Here is a 14,338-nt window from a genome sequence, read left to right on the forward strand (position 1 = left end):
AGCTTTTTATATTATCTTGAGGAGTTGCTTTGTTACATGTGTGCTATATATGACCCGTTTACTGTGGAAATTGGCAAAATAGCTTACTACTAAACCAAACAAACTTTCACACTACACTGCACTTTCAATGTGTCTTCACAGACTCCTCCAGCATATGGCAAAGAAATTATAACAGACACAATTGTCAAAAGAAAAAAGGCAATAGTTCTAATCTCTTGTAAAGATAGAAACTAATAGAATCACCACATTTCCCGTTGTTTGAAAAATGGAAAAATAATTATTGTGGCTTCTGCTTAGGACAGTGGTTTCTCACCCTGGTTCTGAAAGGCTGAGTCATTTTGAGTGTCAGTTTCCTCACTCAGCAGCTAAAGATTGTGTTAATCTAAGTTACCTAAAGACAATATAAAAATGTGTTTGAATGAGGAAATTGAGAACCGGTTTTAATTAAAAAATAAGATCTTAGGAATAAGAAAGCATAGACTGTAGCTATATAGTAGAAGTTTATAAACTTTGATCCCCCCCCAAAGAAAAACATTAGTATCTCTTTAGTAACATTGAATGCAGCTACTGCATTATACTATTACATCATAAAGGTACTGTAGTTCTTAATTGCTCTTTTTGCAATACATTCATTCATGGAATGAAACTTCTATTGTCAAAATGTAAAAAATGGCATAGAATCTTATAAATGTATTAATTCTGTTGTCCAAAATTGACTTCTATAAATGTAAATTCTCCATTAAAAAAACAGGTTCCCAGTTTATACAGTATGATTTCCCAGGGGGTGGGGGGGGATTTAAAACTGTTTACTGTATTGTTCACTATAGTATAGTATATACTGTATGCTTATAGTTGTATATTCTGTCAGGAATATAGTACTATAGTACATAATATGTAGATACAATCTACTGTATATAATTTTATATCCTATACTTTATAAACAGTAGATCTCATTCTAGTTTACTTGGATCACCATATATTTTAATTTATTTAAAGTGTATTTACATGAACAATTTCACAGGTTTAATACTTCGAAGTACAAGGTGAAATACATTGAAAGATCATTGTCATTATTTTATATTTTTTATTACTTGTGTGCAATCAAACAAATGGAATAGATATACGTCCAGGTGCTATAAATTATATCAGTGTTTGTGTGGTTCCCTTGATTTACTCTGTTAGTATATTTGAAGCATCCTAGATTAATCAAATGCATGAATTTCACATTAAAGATTTAATTGGGTTGGAACAATTTTTGCTATCAAGCTATCAAGGCCTGTATGGTAAAATTCAAAGACAGACAGTATTTGTCATTTGACAGTAGGGTGTTCAAGTTAAATGTTTAGATTTAAATTATGGGATGCCTAGGCAGAGAGCAAGCATTAGGCTGCTGGGATAAATCTACCTATTGTTAAGTGATGAACATGTCTTGCTGTAAGTCAAGATGCATTTTAATATTTTAATGCAGATCACTAGCCTTTCACGTGGTAAGAGCAGGTATTGTAAGAGGGCAGTAGGTGCAGAACACCAATGACTTGGTCTATGTGGTGACTAATGGTTTGGAGTTGGTAAGTAGTTTAACCACCCAGTTATACAGAATTTGTAGAAATGGAAATAAAGATCTTAGCCAGGGCTCTGAAAGAAATACTGTATTTTTTGTTGTATGTTCTGGATGTTGTACAATTAAGTATACATTGTGAATTTTTATTACATCTGTGTTGAAGTGACATATACACTTTAAAAATCTCTGAGGCACACGACCAGAAGAAGTGATCGACTGTATCTCACAGTATTCAACAAAACACCATATATAATATGCAGAACACACATACACAGAAGTATTTCAACACTTTGGTCATGTGTGTTACATGAATGTGGGAAGATTTCTGGAAAATGGGACAGTTCTAGGATATGGGTTGTGCACCTCAAGCAGTGAACAAGTGAGGAAGAGGATACGTACTGTATGTCCACATTCATGCTCCTAGGATACATTTCTGTATGCTTTCTCCTTATTAAAGTTTACCATTGTACCCTTGCTCAATATTTTTTCAGTTTTCCCTCAGGGATTCTTTTTGAAAGTACTTGTAATTTAGCTTAATAAACTGTAGCAGCAAATCCAAAAAGGAAGCAACAGTGCAGAAACATCCTATTAAAAAAATCCTTTGGAGATACCTAACAGGTTTATCAGTGATATCACAGGTGTTGAATTAATGAATGAGGATGTTAGCTCACAGTTTAATCACTGTTTCTGTTATTCACGCTTTATGGAGACATGAATTCATCAGGTGATTATACATTAGACGTTGTTAGTTCAGGTGCAACAAATGGTGTGTTCTTAATCCAATGCTTAATGAGTTGCCTTCAATAAACATATCTCTATGGTGGCAATTTTGGACCATACAACTTCGGTTCACTGGATTTAGTAGTTACTGTATATCATGACAGCAGATTAACATTCATTCATGCATATCTACATCTGTCTTCACAATCAATATTTCTATAACTAGGTCACCTTAACTCTTTCACTTTTTTCACTTTACTTTTAGATGTGAATCTCATAAACATACAAATAAATGCTCTGTGAAGTGCTCATTTCTGTGCCCATAGAGACTTTATACACTTGTCTACATGTGACTAAGGTTGTTCTGCAATTATACAGAACTGTCCAAGTGACAATCATAGTGAGTTAAGTTCAGCTTCTTGTAACTGCTACAAAAATAGTATTTTTTCCTATTTTTTTAGTGGTGACATTCAGACATAAATTGAAAATGATCCTCTAGGTGTTTTGTATTGAATATAAATATTTCTTGCTTAAGAAGTGTATCACTTAAAACTTTCTACTGTAATTACCCAAAAATAAAAATGGATTTTTAGATGTATTCTTATTCCTCTTTCTTCATTCAAAAGGTGTGATCTTCTGTTTTGTGGGACAACTAGAGGATCATTAAAATGATAATAAAATGATGTTCCCTCTGTGGAGGTTTTGAATGGAAGACTCATTGGCTCCAGTCTTGTAGAGAAACAGCTGTGTCCTCTGAACCACAAAGCCACCCACAAGTAAAACTTTGAGGTCCTCTGCACTCCATCGACTTTTCCCTTTATCTTGGGGTTCCCCCCTGGTAGAAGTTACACGGTCCGTATCTCGGCTGGTTCAGCCGCAAACCTCCCTATAGTATAGAGGCAAGACTGTCAGGAGTGTTCCCTCCGTGTCCCATGATTTTCATCTTCTCGGGCACTTCCCATTTGCCTGAAGAATACGGAGAGTTTGCCGATGTTATCAGCAACGATAAAGCTCAATCAACCTCCAGCCAGGGACCTCCCCGCTGAGGTGACACCTGCGTTCACCATGAAGGCCATAAAGGAGTACATCAAGGAAAACCTCAGGAAAGGCTTCATCTGTCCTTCCACTTCATCTGCTGGTGCTGGTTTTTCCTCATCCAGAAGCAGGAGATTGCCTAGAAAGGCACTTAATAAGATCACCACACAAAATGTGTATCCACTTCCACTAACCCCATCCCTTGTGGAGACAGCTAACCAGGCCAAGATCCCCTCTTAGATCAACCCTGAGAGGGGCTGTGGCACGTGACAAATGATGACAGGTGGAATACACAGCTCGGGCATTATGAATGTCTTTCAACACCAGAACTGTATACCTTCTCTATCCAAGAGACATTATTGTTTTGAAAGGATTTGTTAAACTATTGTATACAGGTTGTATTGGCTGTGTTGTATTGTATTGCTGAAAAGGAACTGATTGATGGAATATCTCTATTATTGCAACCTCAAAATAATTGCTTGAAAGACTGTTGTTGGGTCAATATCTTATTTGTTTTAAAACTAATTGATTTTTTAATAGTCTTATTTTCAGTTTTATAATCAGACATGCTTTGTGTGAAAAATCATATTCGCTTTATCAGGTTGCTTCACAACAGTCTCATCATCTTTGATTAATTCAGGCAATGCTTTTGTTTCTCCTACACAGGATAGACTGTGCAATATACTGTCTATTCTCAAGTGACTTAACAAAAACCCATTTGGCATTTCCTACAAAATGTAGTTATTGGCAGATTTGATCTATTATGGACAAAGACACTTTCAACTTTGAATGGTGTCAAGTCCTGATTCACATTTTCATTTTCCATCAGTATTGAATTAATAGGTCTTGTTGGTTGAAGGCCAATATCATAGTTTAGTCCATCATAAAAAAATCTTTATTGCCATTTCCATTTATTAACACTGCTGTTTATGTTGTCTTTACCAGAGGGTTCTTAAGCACCAAAGAAGTTATATTAAAAGGAATGTTAGAGTTCCAGAAAATACAAGATGATAAATTATGCAGTGCTTCTATAATAAGGTACAGTGTGTGAATGATATCTTATTATTGTTTCCAAATCCTGATAAAAAAATCAACTTAAGTCAACTAAGTCAACTGCACTACATTTTCAAAATAATGAGTTTACTTTCAGCACAGCAGGCTACTTTGTCTGATGTTCAGAGCTTATGAATAAAAAACTCTTTTATACTGTATATGTGGGACCACATTGTTTGACATTTTTACACAGTAGTCTTAATTATAAAATAAAATAAAAAGAGGTTTAAGACGAAAGAAACAAAGAAATAGGAATTTAGAAAATTGAGACTTTCATTTTGAGACTGACCTTTGTGGACAACAGGTGAAGGTAACATTCGTTGTTTCTTTCTGCCACTCTGTGTGTAAAATTAATAGTGTTACAGAGCCAGCAGTAAGTCCTTCATTAATTAGGAGCTTTTTGGTAAGTTGAGAGGCATTCAGTGATGTCCACTAATAAAGGCTGGTGGATGAGTATTATAGATTGAGTGTTAATATGAGGCATGCTTTCTAGTTGTACAGATTTCTAATTCATTCTATGGAAAAGCATCTACTGAACTTTGTATCGAAACATATCTGAGCATTTCATTGTACTTGTGCATATGACAAATAAACTGAACTGAAATGAACTGATAGCTAGTACAGTAGATTAGAAAATATTCCCCAGCTGTGATGTTTGTAAATAGATGTGTAATCTAGCCATCCTTAACTTGACTTTATTAAAGTGAGTTAGGGAAACATCACAGTATAAGAAACAAAGATGTAATGAAGGAGAAAGAAGTAATATGGAAAGCTATTAATGATAGCTAAAAATGGCTTCATTCAGAAGAAATCCATGAGGGGGTTAAATTGTTACCTCAAACTTCTGCTCTCTAACACATAAATATTTCACCTGCTGACTATCTTTTCTCACACACATTTTGCTTTTGTTTCTACCAGAGTCAGACCTTACCATGCTATTCTCTGCAGTTAACAGACACAGAACTGAAAGAAAAAGACTTCCTTGCAAGTGTCCTAGAGATTGGTTTTGCCATTATGACCTCCACCTATACTTATGTAGCTGTAGCAGTCTGCTTTCAGCTTTTCTAGCAGCCAAATTGTTTGTCCATCTTCTTCAAAACAAATATCAAATGCCAGTAGCCCAAAAGAGCATCAGAAAAAGAATCAGTTCCCTTGAAAGCATATACACAGAAACACTTGAGTGCAAAAATATTTGAGTGTGACATATAGTGAAAAATAACAAAAACACAACAATCATCTGGCATCACAACCCTTCTGTTACTATTCAACTTCTTTCTCTTCTCTCATAAAATGAACACCCCTTTTTATGCCTTTAGCTCCCCCACTAGAAGCACAGCTTTGAGGTTGATGTATTTTAAAATACTACAAATGTAAAATGGCCATTTTGCAGTTTCCTTACATAATCAAACATACTATAGATGAAACATTTTAAACATACTATAGATTAAACATTTATACAATATTTTACACAATTCAAATTGCAAGGGAAAAGTCAGTCTCTGTCAACTGGCGAACATTTTCCCTCTGGCACAATAAAGACACCAGTTTTGGAATGGCTCTGGTTCTTTGGGTTCTTCAAGCAGTAGGCAAATATTTCTGCAATTTTTATTTTGTATACAGTAAGTATCTGTAGGTGTTTTGTTTTAAAACACCTTTTGAACCTCTGAATTTGAGCATTCTATCTTATATTAACCTGTCACACCAGAAAGCAATATGGACACAAACAAAGCAAGTAGAATCTATGGTTTGGTTGTGTATGTTTATATTTTACTGGTGTTCTGGTTTTACAACTTGGTGGTGACTATAAGCAGGAGCCTGCTTTATCACAGCTATCCTTTCTTCCTTTGCCCATCCCACTCCTCTCAAAGGGAATGTGACAAAAAAGTAATCAATCTAAAGCACATCTTTGACCTCAGGACAACACAATGGAGTGCACTTCTCAGTGGAATGCAATGGACAACCTGCTAAAGGCCCAGGTAATATAGACTTGTCGGTTTAAAAGAGGAGCCCCACCCTGCTCGTTTGCACCTCGAACTGGCTTTTCTCCATGTTCTTAGCAAGGTGGCAAGGGCCGTATGAAGTTATGCAACATTTGGAAAATGTGGATTAGGAGGCTTAACACCCTTGCCAGTGCCAAGACAAGAAAAGCAAATCTTCCACATGCTTTTGTCGAAGGTTTGGTGAGAAAAGAGTGGAGTTACTCCTACACCTCCTGCTCGGGAATAGTCAACTTGCTAGTGCCCCACATTGCTACTACCATCCAAACACTAATACATGACTTTGTAATAATGGATGGATTGTTATATTCTGTATTTTTATTTTGCTCTGATGCTGGAAAGGGTTCTTCTCCTGACATCTGTAGTAGAGAACATTGAGGCCACTGCCTTTGAAAGTTTACCTTACAGAAATCATTTTTGCATTTTGATTTGCTCAGCTTTCCTTTAAGCTTCTCATTAATTTTAATTAAATGTAAAAGCAGCACAGTTGGTTTCTCTCCATTATTTTAATGAACATTTGACTCTGCTTTGCTTTCAGCCATGCACAGAAGATATTAGAAACTATCTGACAAACACATTTATTTAAACACATTTATTAGGACACAGTTTAAAAAAGTGATAGTGGTAAACAACGTCAGTTGTGAGTGACCTCCTGACAAGTACTGCCCAGAACAAAAGGGTATTTCATTTTTAAAACTATGACATAGAAAAGGCAAAGCATGTCATTAAACATTAGACTTTTTCATAAAAGTATGTGTCAACGGTGACATCTTGAAGGGCAAGTAGTTTTTACCATAACTACAGTATAACTATAAATGCAGGCATCAATTTAAGATACATGCGTGTAGTTTCTTGTCATTGTTCATATCTTTTCAGATAATGTCATGCTACAGCAAATGCAAACTGGCATCTTCACATTGTGTTGCACTTAAGTTAAACCACCACTATGTTAACAATAAAAATAATTTCAGGGAACATCTGATGTGTTTAATACTGTATTTGTTTTGGAACCCTTCACATTACTCTTTAATGACTTTGCTTTTGATGATGGCAGGGTAAAAGATGGGACGTATAGAAGAGAGATTTTCATTTACAATGATACTTATGATTATAAATATTTGATTGGGTAAACATTCAATTATATAGTGTTTCTATTCCATAGCATTTCACATGAACACATTTTAGTTTGACTTTATTTGCTGCTTAGAGCCCCTGACATGTTGCATCAGTACATCTGAAGTGGATTAAGGTGTCAAACAGTGCTGGCACAGGCAATCTGTCAAGATCTTTACATGGAGATAAAGAATTCTATGTATACGTATCAAGAAGAAAAGCAGACTACAGCAAATTCTAAAAATATCAATTTAAATGATTGTAAGGTGTACCCAGCTCTCTGCTGTTTTTTAGGACGTGTTTGCATAGACATTGCATATGTTTATTTATAATGTGAACACATGAAAATAGAAGCTTCCTTTAACACACATATGGATTTCCTGAGCCCAGAGTTAGGATCAGAGGTTTAAATGAATGACTGGAGCATTTACCAGAGAAAGAGTGAATGCAGCAAAAACAAACTTCCTTGTCATGAGGTGTACTGTATGTAAGCACTGCTATTGCCAGATTCAGTCTTTCTTCTTGACTGAGAAATGCAGAGTTGTTTAAAACTCCCAACAATTACAGAATATGTCAAATGACATTTTCTTGAGTTTTTCTTGGTCTCTTGTCTGCTACATGTGACCATAATGCAATAATTTGTGAGATTTAATAATTTTCCGTTCTTTTCGTGGTGATGATTCAGATCCTCCAGCTCAAGTCAATCAACTTCAGATTCATACTGAGGAAAGGGAGGTTACCTGCATAAAGCAAACCTGAGAGAGGTCTTTTCCCAAGTGATCTTTTATTTTCATTTACTATCATAATGTCACTCCTCCAAATTCCGGACCCAAAAGGTGAAACAGAATCCAGCCATTACTACCTGACCAGTTAAAAAGTGACATGCTAAAGATACTGTTCTTTGACTACACTGGCTGGTGGCAACTATGGGTACTACTGTAGGTGCCAGGTGAAATTAAAGTAGTCACTTAAACTAGAGTCTCCTTCTCACGTCTAACACAGCCTCTTATTAATTTCTCACAACTTTACCATTATACAGACTCCTTACCTGACTCCCAAATTGTGTGCAAAGAAATGGATTAGCGTGACAGATAAGATAACTACCTTAAGATGGGTGAGTACAGAAAGATGAAAGTAAAATAAAAAAATACAGAAAAGGCATAAAGTTACACAAATCAACCTCCTGTTAAGACAGTGGAGAGCACGACTGGATGAGTTAGTATCTTTGTGATCTTCTCAAATCTGAATTCTCCCAGGCTTGTTCCCCCCTTAGAGGTGGAGACTCTACTCCCAAATACACCATTATTGTGTCATGTTTGGAAAAATATATTTAATATTTACTCATTTTTGCTAGCAGGATCCTGTTTTGTCAAACATTTGTTTCACAACAGAATATTGTATTATATAACACACCTATCCAGGTATATAGCATTTTATATAACAATTATTTCCAGACCTCAGCACCTAACATTTCTAAGGCCTACTATGCCTATGGCATATTGCCGCCCTCTAGTGATTTGAAAGAGACCCTTTTTTCTCCCATCACACTACTGTCCCTCCTTTCTGTTTTATAAATACATCAGTCACACCTTCCTTCATTCTATGACTTCATACTATGTGACACACAGGGCCAGATTTCATTGATCCAGTAACAGCATAGGCTGACTGACACACGGTATTAATTTATATCTCCAAATCCTGAAACCAGCAGACCATACAAATACAAACCAATCCAAAACATATTTCATGGAATTTCAAGGATATTGAAAAAAAATATTCCAAAAATGTATTTTGTTATAGGAATATGCCCATTAAATAAGCAGACTATTCATGCATAATTCGCAAACACCAGTGATATTTTTTTCTGCATCTAGTTTGAGTCCAGGATCAGAAAATGATTTCCTCATAAGCAATCTGATTCAATAGTCTTCAAACCTCTTTCACCATTGCTCCAAAAGCAAGACAAAGAAGGCAGGCAGCTGCATGATCTCTGTCTTCACAGTCTTCAGTCTTGATTTTCCTGAATGGTGAGCCTGGAGGAATAACACCCATCTGGGCATTCTGTGTGTCAGTTCAGTGAAGATAAGCATTTTGCAAAGAGGTAATTCAGCCCCTATTGGCACTTCCTAAAGCCGCAGAAGAATATATGTTATTATTTGTTTTCTTTTCCTCTGGGTCCCCCAATTACAGCTGGCTGCTTGGCCCAGCTGGAACTCATCTTAATGATATTAGAACATTCTGCTATTTATCATTTTAAAGTACAGTTCTTTATATGTCTGTTCTATTCTTGCTACAGAAAAGCACCCACAGAGATAGGTACTGTATTTAGTTCACACTGGTGTTAAAACAATAAAAATCAAATGGCCTTGCATAATGGGAAAAACTTATTCTTGACAAAGAATTATGATCTCTAAATAAAACTCTGTACTATATGAATGCTGTTCAGTCTATAGCGTGGGCCTCCTTCATATTTTGAAGAGAATTCAGTTGTAGCTATTAGACAGCCTACTGTCTCTTCTCAAACACTAGATGCTCAAATCATTAATTTTTTAAAGAACAGGCAGCTGTCCCAGAACACAGGATGTTACATTTTTGCATGGTTACAACATGCATGTAGAAACAAACAGAAGAAACAGCTCTGTTTCAAAATGAACACATACTGTACCAAAGATAAATACATTTCAATGTATCATTTACAGACAATGACAAACCACGTCATGCAGGAGAAATTTGTTTTTTTAATGTAAAATATTCTGATGGATCTCATCTCCCCACTATTGAAATTCAAAGTAGTAATTTATTTTATTTAGTTCCATATTTTCATTGACAATAGAAATCTAAAAGCAAATAAAATGTGATCCATCCAAACTCTAAAAGTTTCAATGAGGTCATGCTTCAATTGGATTCATGCTTTAATTTGGATCATGCAGAACAACAGAAAGAGAAAAAAGCACCATTAATTGAGGACAAATATATCTAAAATGAAAACTAAATTTGTTTAAAAAAATACTATAATCCTATTCCTCTGCAGTGCTTATGGTTCAACATAAATTATCTTTTGAGCAATTCTTCATTTGTTTTTTCCCCTCTAATTTTCTGAATGATTTGTGATTTGAAAAGATAAACTACACATAATTAATTCAATAATATAATTATGGATACATATTTAAAACATTAATTTAAATGTGCTTTATTTGAAGTGTTTGAGCAAGGCAACCTTCAAATTCTAACTTGCATCTAAAGTTTCTGCCTTTCAGGCAATTGGCACTAAGAGATGGAGCTTTTGATTTTAAAATCTCACAAATGCATTGTAGTTTTACAGGGAGAAAATAGTTCAGACTGTTTTCTAAATTTTTAATATCCTCTGCCAGAAAAACATTGGTTTGAAAAACACTGAAAATGTTTGCTACAGCGTACTGACATTTCTTCCCTTAAGGTCTGTGAAGCCAAAACATAAATTTATTAAAATAGTTACTCTAACACACTGAAAATTATTGTATACTACCTGAAATAATGATAAAATACTGCAATAGCATGAAAGATACCCCTCTCAACATTACAAGCTCAGCAGCTTTGAGATGACCCTCTACTAATCCATCCTGAGTACCATTTCTGTCACAGTGTGTATTGCCTAATACTGCCTGTGCCAAGATCTGCATTCTCAGTGGTATTCATTTTCTTCTGAAGAACCTTTCAATTCAGCCATGATAGCAAACATGACAGGCAGCTTTTAAGAGAAGCAGTGTAAAACCACAAAAGATGGGAAACATAGATGGATAAGACTTTATTGATCCCGAAGGGAAATTGATGTAAACATGGTACATGGTTACAGCATCCCTGCAGGCAAAGAGCATTGCCTGTTAAAGTTTTACTGCATTAGTCAAGTCATGCAGTTTGGAAATCTGCCACAGAGAACTGGAAATACTGAATCTCCAGACGCATTCCAAAGCAATTTGCATATAGGAAAGACGTTATTTCACTACTGAAGTGCTGTACCACCAGGACGATGGACTGGAGCAGTGGACTACTGCTTCATCAGCTAGAGCGAGCAGAAAATTTATGCAAGCTAGATTGATCAAACAAAGCGGTGTGGCTGTGATATATTGCATCACTGGCTCTCTAACCCCATTCTCTAATCCCAGCACATTCTCTACTGCCAGTCACTTCCTCCCCAAATCTCGGACGTGTGAATGCTGTAGCCTCTGATGTGAGAGACTGAGCACTGAGGCAGTGCATCTTTGATTTAGATCTCTCGGCGAAGAGTAGGATCTGACTGCCATCTCTGTGGAAACCTCTGTTTCCACCAGGTCATCCATCATCTGCCACAAGCCAGAAAGATTTCCAGACTCTTGATGGATGAGAGGCCACACTGAATTCTCATTTTTGAAAGAGGAAAATGGAAATAAAAAATGGTTGAGGGTCAAAAGTTTTGAAAAGCTTCACATGTGGACTTTTTATAAAATGAAATAACAGCTGAGACTGATTGTTGCCATCAATTTCCCTATGGGATTAATAAAGTATTATCTATCTATCTTGCAGGCTGGAGAAATGATCTATCTGGCAAAAGGTATTTATAGTGTAGCCACACCCTTTTTGTTTTATTTAAAAGAGAAAACTATCTACCAGCCTAAGCTTCTGTTTACGGTACTCAAAACCCAGGCTTCTCACTTAGATGTTTATTGCTTCACTCTCCCTCTGTCTCTCTCATACAGCTGTCAGTCCCCCAGACTGCTTCACCAACCTGTTTTTTTAGTTCAGGTGGGTAGCTGCGTCAGCATGCGTAGGCTGCAAAGGAACAAGTATTAGGTTTATTCCATAAACAAGAAAGAAAACACAATGTTTCGTCTGTGGAGCCTTCTTCGGTGTAAGAAAGACAGGGCAGTCAGCAAAAATAATATAGCATGGGAAAACAAACCTCTGCCTGCATTCTAGCTGTATTGGCACAGCAGGTGGTAATCAAGCAGATTCTTATCAGTGTTTTTTTTTACACCTGAAGGACAGACCTGATGTTTTTTTTTTTTTCAGTGGAACAAGTCATAGCTTTATTCTATGCTGAAAAGAGAAAAAAGAAAACACAACTTTTAGGCTGGATAGCCTCCTTTGGGTGTAAGAAAGACAGGGCAGTCAGCAGAGATAATATAAGCCATATAAACTGGTAATAGAAACTGGGTGACACAAGCAGACCTGGACAGGCTGTGCTCCCACTGCCAGCAGAGAGAAACAGAGACAGAGGTGCACTTCCTACTGCACTGTGACATACTCTGGGATAAGAGAAACATTCTTCCCTAAATTCAGAAATCTAATCCCAGAGTTCCCCCACCAGCCAGAATCACAACGGGTCCCAATCCTACTGGGAGAGGGAGGAGGGAACTCAATTGAACTGGCAGCCCAGTATGTGATCTCCTGTCACAGGCTGAAGAACAGTGAGTCTGTCTCCCAATAATGCTCCATCTGTCTACAGTATCTGTAAATATTTTATGATATGCCTTTGTTGTAAATGTCTGATATATGTCTGTAGATTTTATTTTACTTTTATTTTTTGTTTTGTTTTATGTTAATTTTATTATTCTTTATTTTCTTTTATTGTGCCCATCGGTCATGCTAATAAAGCACCTTGAATTGAATTAATATAGTATAGGAAAACAAAAGCCAGGAGAGAGGAGGAGGCAGAAGCAGGGGAGAGGCAGAGTGCCCACTCAAGTGGTGCGAGGTCAAGAGAGGTGAGGAGAGGTGTGAAACAAAACCTACAAATGAATAGAGAGGATTAGAATAAAAACTGTCTGTCACTAAGAGAAGGGTAAGGTGTATACCAAGTTTCAGGATAACTTTAGTTTCTGATGTCTTTCTGTTATAGGAGTTTAGAAACCCTACTTTGAGAATGCAGATGAAGAGATCAGTGTGATCACGGCCATCACAGGTGAAATGAGAAACAATGAGCTTGGAGAAATCTTTAATCTTCACAGCCCTAATATGTTCTCTGAAGCGGTCTCCAAATCTTCTTCCTGTTTCCCCAATGTAGATGGCTGGGCATTTGCTGCAAGAGACACAGTAAATAAGGTTGCTGGAGGTACAAGATGTCATTTGAGTGATCTGGAATTGTCCTGAGGGGCCTTGAATGACTGTGGTGTTAGATATGTACGTGCAGGTGATACAGCGAGCTCTGTTGCAGGGGAAAGTGCCCGGTGTGATGATTGCTGAGGGAGGTCAAGGGAGCTGTGAACAAGAAGGTTACGCAGGTTAGGTGGTCGGCGATATGAGATGATGGGGCGGTCAGAAAAGAGGGCCCCAAAGAGGAATCATCCTGTAGGATAGGAAAGTTGTCGGTAATGGTCTTAGGGACAGATAGTGTGTTAGGGTGGTAGGGAAGCACCAAAGGAATGCAGTTGTTAGGCCGGGAGTTCCTGATCAAGTTGAACACGGTGTAGGAAGCAAAGAAGCGTTCTTCCACCCAGCTGACAAAAATATTGGCATAGCTGGGAACCATTCTCATGCCCAAGAGAACACATTAAGTGTGAGAACCAATTCTGCAAGACGCATAAGGGTGTGGGAGGGTGGATCAAGCACTGTGCATTTGTTCCAGAGTGTTCTTAAGGGCTATCATTGTGGGGAATGATGGTGTAGACAGATGTGATGTCCATGGTAAAAATGTAGCATTCAGGGCACCGAAACTGGAAATCTTTAAAACGTTGGAGGGCATGGTTGATGTCCTTGATATCTGAAGGGAGACCTTCAACCAGCGGTCTCATAAGGCTGTCGAGAAAGGCCAAGATGTGAGTAGTTGGACAGTTGCATGCTGAGACGATGGGGCGTGCAGGGGTGTCAAATTTGTGGATTTTGGGGAGGAGATAAAATTGGGATA

This window comes from Lepisosteus oculatus, chromosome 21 (genome assembly GCF_040954835.1).
Source record: "Lepisosteus oculatus isolate fLepOcu1 chromosome 21, fLepOcu1.hap2, whole genome shotgun sequence".
Classification (NCBI taxonomy): domain Eukaryota; kingdom Metazoa; phylum Chordata; class Actinopteri; order Semionotiformes; family Lepisosteidae; genus Lepisosteus; species Lepisosteus oculatus.